The 15,369-nt window shown below is 39.4% G+C and overlaps 1 protein-coding gene across 1 annotated transcript in view; it reads right to left on the bottom strand.

Annotated features, from left to right (window-relative positions):
- The window catches only part of RALB (RAS like proto-oncogene B), a 51,404-nt gene extending 36,341 nt beyond the window's left edge, over positions 1 to 15,063 (bottom strand). Inside the window, exon 1 of the mRNA XM_076342938.1 lies at positions 14,968 to 15,063. The gene's annotated coding sequence lies outside the window, so the exon portion shown is untranslated. The remainder of the gene's footprint in view (positions 1 to 14,967) is intronic.
- Between the last annotated feature and the right edge of the window lie 306 nt (positions 15,064 to 15,369).

The following is a 15,369-nucleotide window of genomic DNA, read 5'->3' as shown; positions in this document are numbered from 1 at the left end:
TAGCTGCATATACACAGTATAAGGGAAAAAAGAATGTTTTTTCCCTTCTGCAGATCAATAGAAGACTTCAGTCTGCAAACCTCAAGCTTAAACTCTTATGTGGGTCACTGTAAGTTAACTGATAAGGTTAAAAACTAGCATTGATCATTTATACTGTGCCTGGTTCATAGAAATAGGTGGACGATGCCAAGCAGATAATATAAGCTTGCCTATGGAAGCTAGAACTGTAAAGGCACAGATGCCACCAGTGTAGTCAATATAAATTGTGACATCTTTATGAGAGCAAGGACTGTTCAGTGTGTGCTGTAACCGTTAGATGAGATAGAGCACTTTTGCTTGTACTGTCTGGTTTAGTGAATAGTATTCCATGCAAAATGGATCAGCTTCAATAAGGACTAAATACACCCCTTGCCAAGCATAGGATAGTCTTTGGCTTGCTACTTGGGGCATTTTCCTACTAGATATGGGCTCAAACCACCTCAGAAGAGGAGGAAGTTGATGTCTGGTTTAGTACATGCTAGATAGATGCTGTATCCCCTAAGACCTTGCATACAAAGGACGGATCTTCTTCCTGTGATTTGAAAGAAAAGACTGCTACTCTCTCCTTCTTTTCCTCTTCCAATTTATGGAGAAGGGCAGGATTTACAAGATACCCTCTTCCTAAGTCATTTCCTATCAGCTTCCCACTGAACTTGTTGGCTTGCATAGATTACATTCAGAGAAGGGATCTGAGAGTGCTACTGAAACTTACTGTAATGGCTTAAGATGCTACTTTCTCCAAAGTCTTCCCAGTCCTTTTGCCAAAGGTCTTAAGAGAGTGGCAGATGATAATGTTTGTGATCTTAGCTCTTCCGTTTAACAGTTATAATTCATTTAGGATGCAAGACACTTAGGACAGCTAAGAGGCAGGTACATAGCTGGGAACGGGCAAAGTAAATGGAAGATCCAAAATGTTTAACAATTTTGTCTTTTTTTGACAAATGCTTTAACCCAACAGGTTATTTCCTTGTAAATTTAGAAAAGATCTTTAAATAGAGCAAGCCTGAGATATTATTGTAGTCTTGTGGCAGCTGCCACTTCCTTCCAAGAAAGGGCAGTCCTTCATGCTCTTTGGAAAGCAAAAATGCTATGGATTTGGCCATTGTGGCTGAAGTTATCCATCATGTCAAATGCAAAATGCAATAGTCATGTCACGTCCATGATTCAGCTTGATGTAGTTCTGCCTTTTCAGTTTCTTTTCACAGAGCCTAAGCAATGTGGCCACCTGCTGAATCTCTCTTTTGATTAGCATGTAAAGAATCCTTTGTTTGGATCAGCTGGGCTCCTTTGACTTCTCAGCACTGAAGAATCAGCAACAGTTTCCTTGTGGCTTTTCTTAAACCTCTCTAAGGGTTTTCTGGGGAGAATTTGGGAAGCTTTCAATTCAGGAAAAGATGGTAAAATTCAGTTCCTTCTCCACTTAGCTGATTTGTACTTTCTTACTTTGTTGTATGATATTAACGGAGATAGGTCTAAGCTGCCATTTCTAAATACAGTCTGAATCATGGCAGAGAGTTGCAGTGCTTCTCTGCCTGTAGAGTTCAAATTCCCTTAAACTTTGGGGCTCATCTTTAATAATTGGCTAAAAATGAGCTCATCTTTACAATTCTTTCTAGAATTCCTTGCCCAGAGAGAGCTGTGATTCTTACAAAAATTTTCAGTACACTAAGCCATAGCTAGCTTTTCTGTCACTAAGGTTCTATGCATCTTCATGGAAGTTCTGTTTCTTAGTCCTTGTCATGCAAACAATGCAGTTAAAAAGTAGAAGCAGGTGAAGACTGCAGCATGAAAGAAATTCAAAACCTCTGATAGGGCACTATTTTGCAAATAGAAGTAAAAGGTTCACCTAGGATTCTTACCTGTATTAGAAGAATTGATTATCTGCATTAAAAGATAGGAATCGTTGTAATATGATTCCAGAGGGCCTTAAGAGACCTCAGATACATGAGTTTATTCTAGTTAAAAGAAAATGAGATTTATTCAATGGCTGTGGGAAACACACTGTCTCATCCCTAGAATTTTCCAGCTTGGTTTAAAGCTGTCCTCATGGGGTGACTCCACACACAAGTTCATTCTGCCTTGTAGTTTAACTGTTGGCTTTTGACATAGCTGTTGCATGACACAGGTGAACTACCTGATAATTGTCAGGTCTTGCTTCTCAGAAGTAGATATAAATCAAAAGTAATTTCTCCTGTCAGTTCCCAAAAGCCGCAAGTGTAAAAACAAGTAGGTGTGATTGCCATGCTTTGTCCTTGGTTGCTGCACCTACAGCATCAATTTCACCAGCAACTTCAATCTCCTCCCTTTTAAAAGCTTATAATAAAAGGGCTGCTCCCCTTACCATATTAGTTGTAATAAATCTGCAGCTGTCATAAAGGGGGATACTGCATGATTTTACAGATCTCAAGGTCACAAATCAGCAACGGAAAAGGCTGTGGAATTTATGTCTCAAAAAAGATGGTTTCCATATCCCTCAAGCTAAATATATGTTCCTTTTGCCTATGGAAGAAATAAGGCTTTTTATGCTTTTCCAGCCAGGTAATGGAGGACCATGCTCACCTATCCCTGTTAGAGACTTCATTCAGTAGAAAGCCATAATTAACAGGAAGACCAGCCTGTAAAGCTGACCAATAAAATGTCTGTCAGCTTTTTTTGACACACATTCCTACTTCATCTAGCAAATTTCCAACAACCAAGCTTGCTCTGTCACAGGTTTGGGTCGTGGGGAGACTCTTGAGTTGCTGCTAGAAGAGGTATGAAAACACGCTAGTCCACATTAGGAAGTGCTGACCAGCGGACAGAGCTACGATACATTAGCTGGCACCACACTTGTGGCTACTCCTGGTCTTATTTTAGATCCACACCACAGAGCTACTTCCTATTTGTGTTTTGGTCCATGTGCACTGTTAGGCCCCTGAGAAGCATGCTTTGTGTTCCAGCATGAGAATTTGAGTCAATTTTTATTCTTATTGACCAATATTAATTCTAGCTCCGTTTTTGTTAGATTACAAACTTTCGACTATTCATTTGTCAGTAGAGTGTCAATGGCTTGTTGCTCCAGGACATATCTCAATTGTACTCTCAATTCACCAAAGCAGCCTTTTTCAGCGTGCCAGAGACACGGCTCCAGTTAGTTAGGCAGCTAGAGCTTTCATTCAGATCCTAGGTTTTGAGTTTAAGCTTTTTCTCATAATCTCCTGATGATTTCCAAATCTACCAAACTAGTTTGATGGCAGCCTTATTGTAGTTATATAAAAAATGTTTTAGTTCCAGTTCTTACTCTGTTCCATGTACAAACATCTCGTTCTAATTCTGCCAAAACTTTGCCACTCTTGTTCTAGTTCCTGTTAATAAAATGCATAGCTTCCTGCTCTGCATCCTGTTAGTGCTGACACAGGCTCCTAATATCCAGTGTAGATTCATCCCTCCAAGGACAGGAAATGTTCTGCTTTGCTGATTCAAATCTGACCAGAAATAATGTGGACTAGGTTTTAAGAGGGAAAGTTTAGCTAAGAACATGAGAGTTAAGAATGTAACAGTCGGAGTTATAAACGCAAAGGGGAGAAATACCAGAACTGGCTTGAAAGTCCTTGATAAGTGGTAACAATAATAGTAATGAAACATAGCCTGAGAATTTAGCCTAACGTCAGCATTCTTCTTTGTATGTTTTTGCTTTCTAAGGTTTGTTGGGTTTTTTCCGTTTTTTTTTAATGTATTGTGATTTGTATGACTTGTTATTTATATTGGTTTGAGCATATACCAATTTCAATTTATATTATTTAACAAAGGTTTTACAAGTGTTTTTGCAATTTAATGTTGCTGATGATAACTTGTGTGTGGAGTCGCCCCATGAGGACAACAGCTTTAAATCTGTCATTTACGTTGCCATTTGTGTCAATTTGTCTAAATGCTGTATGTGGTTAACAGTGGTTGGTTCTTGAAAATATTAATGTTACAAAAACTGCCTGTGGAGTAGGCCTTAGCTAACTTTTAGACAAGAAGCGAAGGACTACTAGGGCACGAGAGACTGAACTCTGATGTCCCTTTCCAGGTCAGAATCGAATTGCCTTGGCTTAGGGGATATGGCAGTTCTGTGTATAAACACAGGCCATTGTTTTTCAAACTCTGCTATTTAGTCACACTAAATATATTTGAAATTCACAAATTTAAAAATGGTATGCAGTAGCTGTGCAGCTGTGAAAGGACCAAAGTTCTCAGCTGAGGATTTTAATGGGACATGGCATAAATATTTAAGTTGAGACATAGCATAAAAAGGTGAAAACTGACCAAGTGTGCTTGATAAAGGGAGACAAAACAAAGACAGGTAAGTCCACAGGTTCTTAATTTTACAGCTCCCTTGAGCAAATTAGGAAGTCACAGTATAGGACAGTGAAGTTCAATGGGCACTTTGCACACCCATGTACAAAATCACGGCTTCTCTTTCCTAACCAAATCTGAATATCCTTCTGCTTAAACAAGGATGGGTAAGGGATTTGCTGTGGTAATAGGGACTCTCTAGCTGATTTAGCATGACTAGGCAGGATGCTCTCCTTCCTCTGAGCTTGCTAATGAGTATCAGGAAGTATTGCCTTCCTTCCCGGCTCCCAGCTTGCTGCCTCTACAACATCCCCTGCCTTTACTGGCAGGGCTTCCTTGCCAGATTCCAGCACAGATACGCACACACTGCTAAAAAAAAGGGGGTCCAGCCATTCCTGATGGATGTAATAATCTTACTTCTTTCTTCTCATCTGTTGTATATCATGCATAAATAACTGCCATGTTTTACCTAGTGGTGAGTGTATTTTGGTTGTGAAGGACTGATTTATAATTAACTTTGTTATGATAATTATTATAGCAACATAATATTTTGGACATATAGATTAATTACAGTTTTGGAAAGCAATGGTGTTGACACCTTTGGGCTTGAAATATGCTGTATCAACAGATTTGAATATGTTCACAGTTGTAGGGATTTTTTCAATTGTAGCTGTCATGTTCACATGTTTCACCCCTGTAATAATGGACTTTTCCCACTCGTGGCTCAGAGGAAATAGTCTCCCCACCCAGTCCTTCACAGAGTAAAACACAACAGTTCCCCAAATTTTTCATTGCAAAAAAATTGCTATTGTAGAGCCAGAATTTAATGCAACCCCAAATGCTAGCATAACTATGTGATCAAATTGAATTTCATGTATTTTGTGACCTCGTTTGAAACTGTTGTGACCTCACTAGTTACAATAGCGTCTGGTTTGGGAACCACTGCTTCATACACTGTTAAATAGCAGGTGTGCATTTCTGAGTTATATTTGCAGCCTATAGCACAAGGCAGCATAGAGTCTGTGTGTCCTGAAGAGAAGACTAGGGTTATTTAATGTTTGCATAGTCTAAGATAACAGGAATGAATCTATTAGATGCAGCATTACTGACCTCCTCTACCCTTCAGTCTTCTTTGTATCAAGAGCTATGACCATATTCCTTTCCAGTGGCTTCAGCACCAAATCTGGATTTACATTGGCATGACAGAGTAGAATTTGACTGCTATTCAAGGCAAAGCTAATTTGTATCATAAAATTACTTCTTGTTTCCTTCTTGATCTTCACTAATTTGCATAAAGTTACAGACATACATGATGCCTTAAAGGTGCATAAAGACAAATGCCCCTTCCCTGTAGACATTACAATCAACAATAAGAAATAAAAACACAATATAAAGAAATACTGCCAGGAGGCAACAGATTCTTTCCATGGACTACGGTTTTCTATGGGACATGCATGTGCTTAGTAATTCTTAATCTACAATCAGTCCAGGTTAAGTACTTTGTTTCTGTTAAAGATGTAAATAGCAATGCCTAGTGAATTAGCATAGAAACAATTCATGGAAGAAATGCATCTTAGGAGGGATTTGAATGAAGATAGCATTGTGATTTCTTCCAAAAGACTTATCAGAAAAGAATTTACAGCAGAGAAGAATAGCTCCTGCCTTTTCATCACCGTTACTTTCTGAAAAACAAGTACTGAAGAGAGATAAGGAAACTTTCTTGTAGACTATTCCTGTTATCAAATAGCAACTTTGCTCCACCCTTCCCTTGTATTTGGCTTCTTACAGAGTGACTCGACCTGCAGTTTTGTTCCAAGACTACCCTCAGAAAAATCCCCTATCATTATCAGACATGCTAACAAAAGAAAGAAATGTATACTTCTTCCAAAGAGGAAAAATGTAATTAACTGCCATCTATCAAAATCAGGAGAGGTACCCCTTTAGCTTGACTGAAAGTTAATGTAGCTTTCCCCTGTACTGTAACTGGCTACATGTGCTGAAACCAAGCTATGGACACATCCAATAGCACTTTTCCTCAAGCAGAAGTTTCAGCTGAGATTTACATCCATCTCAATTACTTAGAGAGTCTCCCTGAAGATAAAGTAATTGTTTCAACTTGTATTTAAGTGAGCGTGCTCAGTTTTGGTAATTCATACTTAGATTATGTTAAAATTAAGCTGATACTGTAAATTTTTCCATTGGCTTTTAATCTTCGTATTAGCTCAGAATGGTGCCTGTTCACACTAGCAAAAGAGCTTTGCTATCGGTTCCAAGGACAGCAACTTCTTTTCAGTCCCCATCAGCACTATGCTTCCTGTCCTGGAGGAGGACAGGACCCGGAACCTGCTGAATGTATTCACTTGAATAAAAAGACTGCAAGATTAACCCATAGATCCCGTATCCTTGTATGCATACAGAATTCACACTTACTGAAATTATTCCATAATTACAAGAAAATCATAATTCCTGCAGTTGTGCAGGGAAATTGACTCATGCATCACATCCAGATAGCCAAAGAAAAGAGACACACAAATACAATACAAAGAAATCGAATATAAAGAAATGTATTGTCATACATTCCTTCTCAGTGAGTGATACCTACAGCAACATTAAGTGTATTAATAGGATAGGCAAGCCCCAGGGGCTGCATGAGTCAGATCCCAGTTTAAGGACAGGCCATTGACAATCAATAGCAGCTCATTCAGACAGAAGCACAGCAACAACTCATCTGTATCAGGGTGCTGTTCTTGCCCACCTCTCAGAAGCATGGGCAAGAAGCATCCTCCCTCCGTTTCTCTCTTTGGGATGAGGCAGCAGCTTGCTCGTTGGAATTTCCATAGAAAAGGTGGTTCAGGCCAGACAGAAGATCCTGCAGACCAGATTTGGCCAGTGGGCTGCATGTTGAACCATGCTGGTGAAGAATTTTCAAAAGTAATCTATGTCAGCCTGACTACATCCACTGACTGTGCTGTGAGTTTGGCCAATGCTAAGAGCTTTTGGAAATCACCATCTATATCTGGACATAGACTCATACTCTATTCTCAGTCTTTGTCCAAACCTTCTCTTTGCAATAGGACACTCTGCTCGTAGCAGGCCTACACAATCCTATCTCTATAATCTCAGACACATTATAAAGGAACTTGTCATCACCCAAGAACTTAACACACAGCTTATAGCTTTTGGAGTCATCAGTCCTTACTAGAAACAAACAGAGACCAGTATGAACAAGCTGAAGAATTATATTGAACTCATAATCCTGAAACTGTAGCCAGTTTTATTTTTCCTCGGTTACCTCATTTGTTGTCACAACTCTCCATTCTGGAACAGAAACCCAGTGGACAAAGCATGGGATTAGGAACTTAGTAACCTAACTGCAGCCTTTACACTAATTCCTACGTACTGTGGCAATGTGGAGATGGTTGCACGGTATTATGAAGGGGAGAGTTCTGCATCACAGTGCTGAGGTGGGAAAAGTACTGTTTATGATTGTGATTGATACTGTGTTGCTACAGTGTAGTTTTAGTAAGAAAAATGCTGTAATGTAAATGTTTCTGTCAGTTGGGAATACACCTTGTTTGTAAGACTACAAGAGTAGAAGGAATGTCCATCACTCAAGTTTAAAAGGTGCCTTTTGAGTAAAAACAGGGTCTTGGCTGACTGAGACTGAGACAACCAGGACTGAAGGAGGTTGGCATTTAGATCATAGTAGTAGCAAAACTAGATGACAAAGCAGAGCTTTAAAAAGACTGTCGGATGGAAAGATCTGGGAGGGAAAGGAAGTGAGAGGAATGGAGGGTGCTGCTTACTAAGGGGAGGAGACAGGAAACAGTGATGCTATTGTGGCAGTGGAGCTGATGAAGGTCAGAGAAGATAAGCTCTAATTTGCATGCTTTCAAAACACGCATGCAAAGTTGGTGATTTTTTTAGTGAAAGATTAGGGCCAAAGGACATTGTGGCCAGGGAGTTTTCTGTATTTGTATGAATTGTAATCTACAGTGCTTTAGTTTTTCAAGTGAAAAACAATGCCTTCAGCAACTTTATGCAATGGATATCTGCTTTGCATTAGACTTGCCATATGTCTTCTGAAGAATTAGCTATAAACCTGAAGATCTGCACTTTGCGGGAAGCTCTGGGAAGGGTCTGGCCAAGCTATGGTATCTGGAGAAGTCACTGCTGGACATGGAATGGGCAGCAAGGCTGTCAGGTTTAGCTCTCAGGAAGAGATACTAAGCAGAATATTTCCGCCTTGAATATGTGCTTTTGTGACCGCCAGTTGAAGAACTGTGCCCAGTCTTTAACCAGACATGAGAGACAAGAGTCTCAAGGGCATGGGACCATAGCTGGGTCTTGTGAAATTAATGTGGGGGAGCCCTACAGGGGGAACCATGTTAAGTTTCTTTTACAGAAGTTGCTTATGCAAACCTGTCTCCTAGGAAACAGTATTTGTCTACATTAACATTCTTTGCCTAGTACTAGATATATAGAATATGCCTAGGTTCACTGCTGTTTAGATTTCCTTCCTACAGCTTGCCAGAATGTCTGCTTCTGCAGAAACAAAGGTTAATTAAACACATCCGCCCATTAGAGCAAGGAGCGAACATTACAATCTGGCCCAGAGCTACCTTCTTCAGCTGTCAGCACTGAAAGACACTTGGAACCACAAATTAGTTCCTCAAGCAAAACCAGTTTCAGCAGAAACTGCTTGTTTTATTGAACAGAGAAGTCCTTCCCCATATTTACAGTTTCAGCTTGTACTTGCCTCGCTGCACCTAGTTCCAGCAAGAAACATTCTAGTGGTATTTTGCAAGTTGCATGATCCAAGATTTTTGGATCTTTGCAGTGCCATGATTAACACATAATAAGGAATGTTGGAAAAAGTGTACCTTGCCTGCATTGCTAACTCCACCTTTTATAATTAATATAATTTAAGGTAACTGATACTGGATTTTTTGTTACTTGTGGCATTCCTTACCTTTGTACCCTTCACTGTGCTTGTATAACGGAACTAAACTGGCCAACTCCCTCATTATGCATTTCCGTTTCATTTTCTGGCTCTAATGTATAAGCACCATATTACCACAAATGCTTTCTCAATTTCTGTGAATCAAATCTACATAATAATATATTAATTATATTAACTCTTCAGAGTAGCACTACGGCTGTACCTCAGTTTCCCTCTCAATGTTGTATAGGGAATGAAGGCAGACAGCATATACCTTTCACAAACATGTACTGTTACCATGCCTGTAATCCCCACTGCTCGAAGAACTGACATTCCTAAAATGTTTTCTTTCTGTGCTGAATCAACACAAGGCTGTGATAGACCTATTAAAGAGCGGTGACTAGTAATGAAATTACTAAGGTAGGCAGGACACATTGAGGTTTTCGCTGAAAGTAGGATCTTAAATAAAGTTAATTATGTAAAATAGCATGATGTCTACTTAATCATAAAGGCTGGCTTGTTTTCTGTTCTCTTCAGTAATAGATGAAGCAAGTATAACTCTCTCTACATCCAAAATTCAAGGCCCATATTTTGCTAGAGCTCTTCTCAAATGCGATACTGTATTATGCATCCTTCATTCTCATTCAGATTATCCCAAACAATTTCTGATTTTCTCAAGCTGACTCATTCTTCATACCTATTAGCTGAGTAGCTGCTGAAAAGGATTCTCTGCCCATGAACTGTATGTGCGTGTATTCCATTTCTACTGGTTTGGTTAGTTTTGATCAGACACAGAGATCACAAAAGTCTTCTTTCTATTCCCGACCTGGAAGAGAACACCTAGGCACATTATAATTTCAAACCCTGTTTTTCACAAATATTATCTAATGTTTGATTAAAATTTTCAGTTTCTCAAACATTATTACCATTACATTTGATGGGTTAATAATAGGAACTATGAATAAAAGGAGACACAAGTGAACAGCCACAGAAATATGTTCAATTATTTGCATTGCTTTCTTGGGTTTGGTTTCAAGGTCTATGAAAGTCACAGGAGTGTCTTCTTTGTCCACTTTGTACTGGACAACTCCTGCCTGGTTTTCAAAAACCCCTTTGAAAGGCAGCATCTCTAAGGCCTGATAGATGGGCACAGACACAGTGCTGTCTTGCAAACTGCTCATCACTTGGCATCAGGCCATTTTGTGAAGTCTGTGAGAAAAACACCTTAGTCTCTAACAGAAACTGAAAGCGAAGTTGGAGCAGTACTCTGACCAATATTGGACAATTGATCACTGATGACAGAGCCCTAGTGGCATAATGTAAAATATGCTCATAGTTAACATTTTAAAGAGAAGATAAACCCAAAAGGAAAACAACATGGTAAATTAGAAGTATTGACCCCAGAGGAAACAGAATGGCCTTCTTGGAACATCTCTCCTTGGCTTGTTACCTGGAACCTTCTGTCTAGCCCCCAATTCAGTAGGCAAGATGTGATTCTCTTCTTCTTTAGAAGTACAACATGTTAAATGACTTCTGAGTTGTTTCCATAAACATGGATAAACAGCATAAACATGCTGTAGCATGCCAGTGCTTACTGACTGATTTTACCACCTAGGAGCTTTATTTGCATTCAGCAATGAAGCAGTTGAATTTTTAAGGTATTTTGTTGTTAAATTGCAATTAAGTTGGAAGGCTGCTTACACAGCAAAGCCCTATTCATTACACATGGCAGAAGCCTTTATAAAAATCTTCGAGCTGACCACAGCCTTGTGCTGCTTGTCTCACACGCACCAAAAATATTGTATGATACAAAACATTGTATAAGGCTGTGTAACAGACAGCTGTGTCTATACCCAGGTTTAATAGGGAGCAAGCCATGGTAATATTATTTCTTCATTCCCTCTCCTCAGCCTCTTTCTATCTTATGCCTACGTACATATTTTCTGGGCCATTTATTCTTTCCTATACTGAAGAACACTATCGAACCGGTAAGATAGTGAGGATTGGAAAAATTTATATATGTCCTATCTGCATAAACAAATATGTGGACTATACTCAGTAGAGCTATAAAGCTGCTGGAGCATACCATTAGCCTGAACACTAGGTACTATTCACTCAACATGTTTTCAAGGATCGCACCTCTTTATGTACCAGTCTATTCAGAGAGGACACAGCATATAGTTCAGAACTGCACTTCTAAGCAGATATTTCTCAAGACGCAATTGCTCATTTGTGTTTCAGGCTACATTTTCATCTAGTCATGCCAGCGTAACGAGCAGTCTATATTTTGCTTTCTGTGGGGCAATAACTGTGCTCCATTAATTAAAGCTATGGGTATTATTAAGTGGAACTGCTGTTAAGAATGTGAAAAAGAGCATTGCTACATTGGCAGCTGTACTGGTTTTTGGCTGGGGTAGAGTTCATTTTCTTCATAGTAGCTAGTATGGGGCTATGTTTTGGATTTGTGCTGGGAACAGTGTTGATAAGAGAGGGATGTTTTCGTTACTGCTGAGCAGTGCTGACACAGAGTCAAGGCCTTTTCTGCTTCTCACCCCACCCCACCAGCGAGGAGGCTGGGGGGGCACAAGAAGTTGGGAGGGGACACGGCCGGGACAGCTGACCCCGACTGACCAGAGGGATATTCCACACCATATGACGTCATGCTCAGCATGTAAAGCTGGGGAAAGAAGAAGGAAGGGGGGGACATTCGGAGTGATGGCGTTTGTCTTCCCAAGTAACCATTACATGTGATGGAGCCCTGCTTTCCTGGAGATGGCTGAACACCTGCCTGCCGATGGGAAGGAGTGAAAGAATTCCTTGCTTTACTTTGCTTGCATTCGCGGCTTTTGCTTTACCTATTAAACTGTTCTTATCTCAACCCACGAGTTTTCTCACTTTCACTCTTCCGATTCTCTTCCCCATCTCACCGCGGGGGGGAGGGGGGGGGAGCGAGTGAGCAGCTGCGTGGTGCTTAGTTGCTGGCTGGGGTTAAACCACAAGAACAACAAAGACATTGCTGTGAGTTTTAAGTGTGTTCCTTATTTTTTTTGCGGAGGTCTGCTTGAGTATATTTTTAGAGTTCAGGATTACTGTAAACAAAACATATTCAGCTGCTATGTGAAGCAGTATCTGAACACGAAAGACTAAAAAAGTCCTAAGCAAGGAAAACTTTTGCAAGTATTTCAGCTGCTTAGGTGATTAAAACGTAATACTCCAATATGAAATTGAGAACAATTATTTTAATCAGTTAAGGACTTTGTTCAACTTTAGAGTTAAGTCTGGTTTGATGATTAAAATACAGGGCAAGGAACCAGAAGACATAAACTCTATTTTCAGCGTTAGCACTGACTCACTGTGTGATATTAAGCAAGTCACTTAATTTAACTGTCTCACTCTCTGTCTCACCTGTAAAATGAGGGCACCTACCTCACAAGTTCTTTGTGAGATTAGTTAATTAAACATTTGCTGCACACCTAACATTTCTTGGATGTAAGGTGGTGGAAAATTTATTATTAAACACATATAATAAACAGGACACAAGAGCAGGGCTGGGTGGTTTCTATAAAGGAAACTCACATCTCTTTCATCTTCAAATTTTTTAAGCATGACAACGAAATAATTAACTACAGGAAAAACTGTGGTTAAAGCCCTTGAAAAGAGTTTATAAACTGAAAAAAAGCATAGCCACAAACTAGACAGACCAAACTATAACTAAGAATAAAAAGAACATTGTTATTCTTCAGTAGAGCACACAATTGAAAGACTAAGATGAGTTTTTCTCTCCTATGATGTATAAGCAAATTTACTTCTAATGGAAGTGAAAGGCATCAGATTTAAATCTGGAGAAAGGAAATAATAATGTTTCTTTAAAAACTCACATTTTTTACTGAACTCATTGCCACATGACATCATTGGAACCAAGATCTCAGTGAATTCAAGAAACAAACATTTATATGGAAATGTGAATATCCACTGTGATATTATATGAAATGAAAGAGTTAAAAAAACCCTCATGTTGCACAGTACAAGTCAACTAATAGCTGATAGGCGTTAAAAAAAATCTCCTGTGAAGCCTATTTGACAGCCGATCACTCTGGACTGACTTACAACTGTATCAGAAGCACCTAGTACAGGTTGCTGTTGGAGGCAGAACCCTGGAGTAGGTGGACTAATGGTCGCCTCTAGTACAGCAATCTCAATGCTACCGAGGCTAGACGGAGCAGCACATGAGCACATCTTTAGCATCCTTCTACTCTTACCGTAACTATGTTGTAGAAAATGGCAGGTTTGTACTGTCATAAAATTAACTACGTCAGCAACAGAAGAGGGTCCAGCAACTTTTAACTGAAGAGGAGTTTTTACCTCACAATGCAGTTTAGCAGGTAAGAAAAAGCAATGATTTTTACTAACATTGTGCTGTGACCCTATGAATGAGCTGATCAAAACCACAGTGAGGAAAGAAAAAATGGATAAAGTAGTGTCATCAATGACATATTCAAAGGTTATGTGTTTCCTGTGTAGTTGCTTGCCTCACCAAAGACCATGTGGGGAAAGGACACAACTTACTTGCACTTTTCTGAAGCTAGTTATTGTTATCTTAAATATTCACAAAAATATCACTACTACTTTCTGTTGGTTCCACTCAAAACAGAGTGAGGCCTTTATGTAAAGCATGGTCAAAAGTATTTTACAACTTTGGAATGAAGTTGGTGTTTGGTACTCTACCAGGGCAACATGCACGGGAAAATTCAGATTTTCTATCCTTTTAAAATCAACTTTCTATGTTAATAAATAACTTCTACAGTATCATTTGATAGATATAAATGCAAGCTGATTATTTACTTTCATTGTAACATTTTTTACACTGCAAATTCTGGATCATACTAAGGTATTCATACACTATAAATGTAACTATAAATATATTATTGATATATTTAACAAGTTTCTACTAAATTAGCATTGCAGAGTCATCTAGACAAAACCTTAGGCCCTCCACCAAGAATGGCAGAGCCTTTAGCTCTGCGTTTCAGAGCTAAAGACCAAGATGGAGAAGTGCAGCAGTAACACCACCACCACCACCACGCGTTATGTAGTTATACTAAAAAGAATCAGTGACTCACTGTTAATGGTTACTTGGCCTGTATGCTTTAGGGGTGAGTGGAGGTTAGTGCAGAAAAATAGTTCTTTTATTCTCCTTTTATTTTGCTTATTACTACCTAGTACTACTGCATTCATTAAGTCAAACAAGATTAAGAATAAACAAGAGGTGCTTGTCATCCAGCATTAATACAATGCCATGTGCTCACGCACAGCTGCTTGTGCGTACATTTTAACAGCTGTTTTTTCCTGTCTGTCCACGGTGAATGGGTATGTCGCCTTGCAGAGTACGTGTACCTTGGCCCTTTCCTACACCTAGCCCACACCTTTAATCCAGTCTCTGCACCCTGAGAGCCTCCTGTGTTGCTGCTATCCCTTTTCTCACCCCAGCTGGGCCAGGAATCTCCTTTCTCTTCTCACTTCAGTGATGGAAAACGACAGCAAGTTCTCCTTTCACTTGTATTTGTGTCCCTAACTGCACACACGCATAAATATATAGAGAAGTGATCTTTCTCCGATGCAACTTTACAAACTAGATAGATAGACTCTTTTCTTTCTTAGCTGATACTCACTGTGCTTAAAGGGTCGTTCGTCCTAGAGCAGCAATTTCTTAAGGAGTATGAATAAGGCAGGCAGGCGGACGATGGCAGAAGCAGCTCCACTACAGTATGACAGACCAATTCACACAATGACTGTAGCTGGACTCCTTCTAGTGCCTCAGAAAGCTGCAAGAAAAGGGAAGGGCTCAGGATATGATATCATGCACTCATTCTAAAAACAAGGAAACTGTTGTAGATGATTGAAAAAGTAACAGCTTAAAAAATCCTGAATGGCCAATAACAGAAAATTACTCTTCTGTTTCACCTTCCCTACCCTCTCCAGTGAAAAGTTTCAATAAATATAAATGACAAACTTCTTAGAAAATAATATTTACATCATTACTAGGACTAGCCTAAGAGATGTTTAACAGCCGA

This window comes from Aptenodytes patagonicus, chromosome 6 (genome assembly GCF_965638725.1).
Source record: "Aptenodytes patagonicus chromosome 6, bAptPat1.pri.cur, whole genome shotgun sequence".
Taxonomy (NCBI): Eukaryota; Metazoa; Chordata; class Aves; order Sphenisciformes; family Spheniscidae; genus Aptenodytes; species Aptenodytes patagonicus.
The sequence above is the reverse complement of the archived record's forward strand: the minus strand, read 5'-3'. Positions and strand labels throughout refer to the sequence as shown.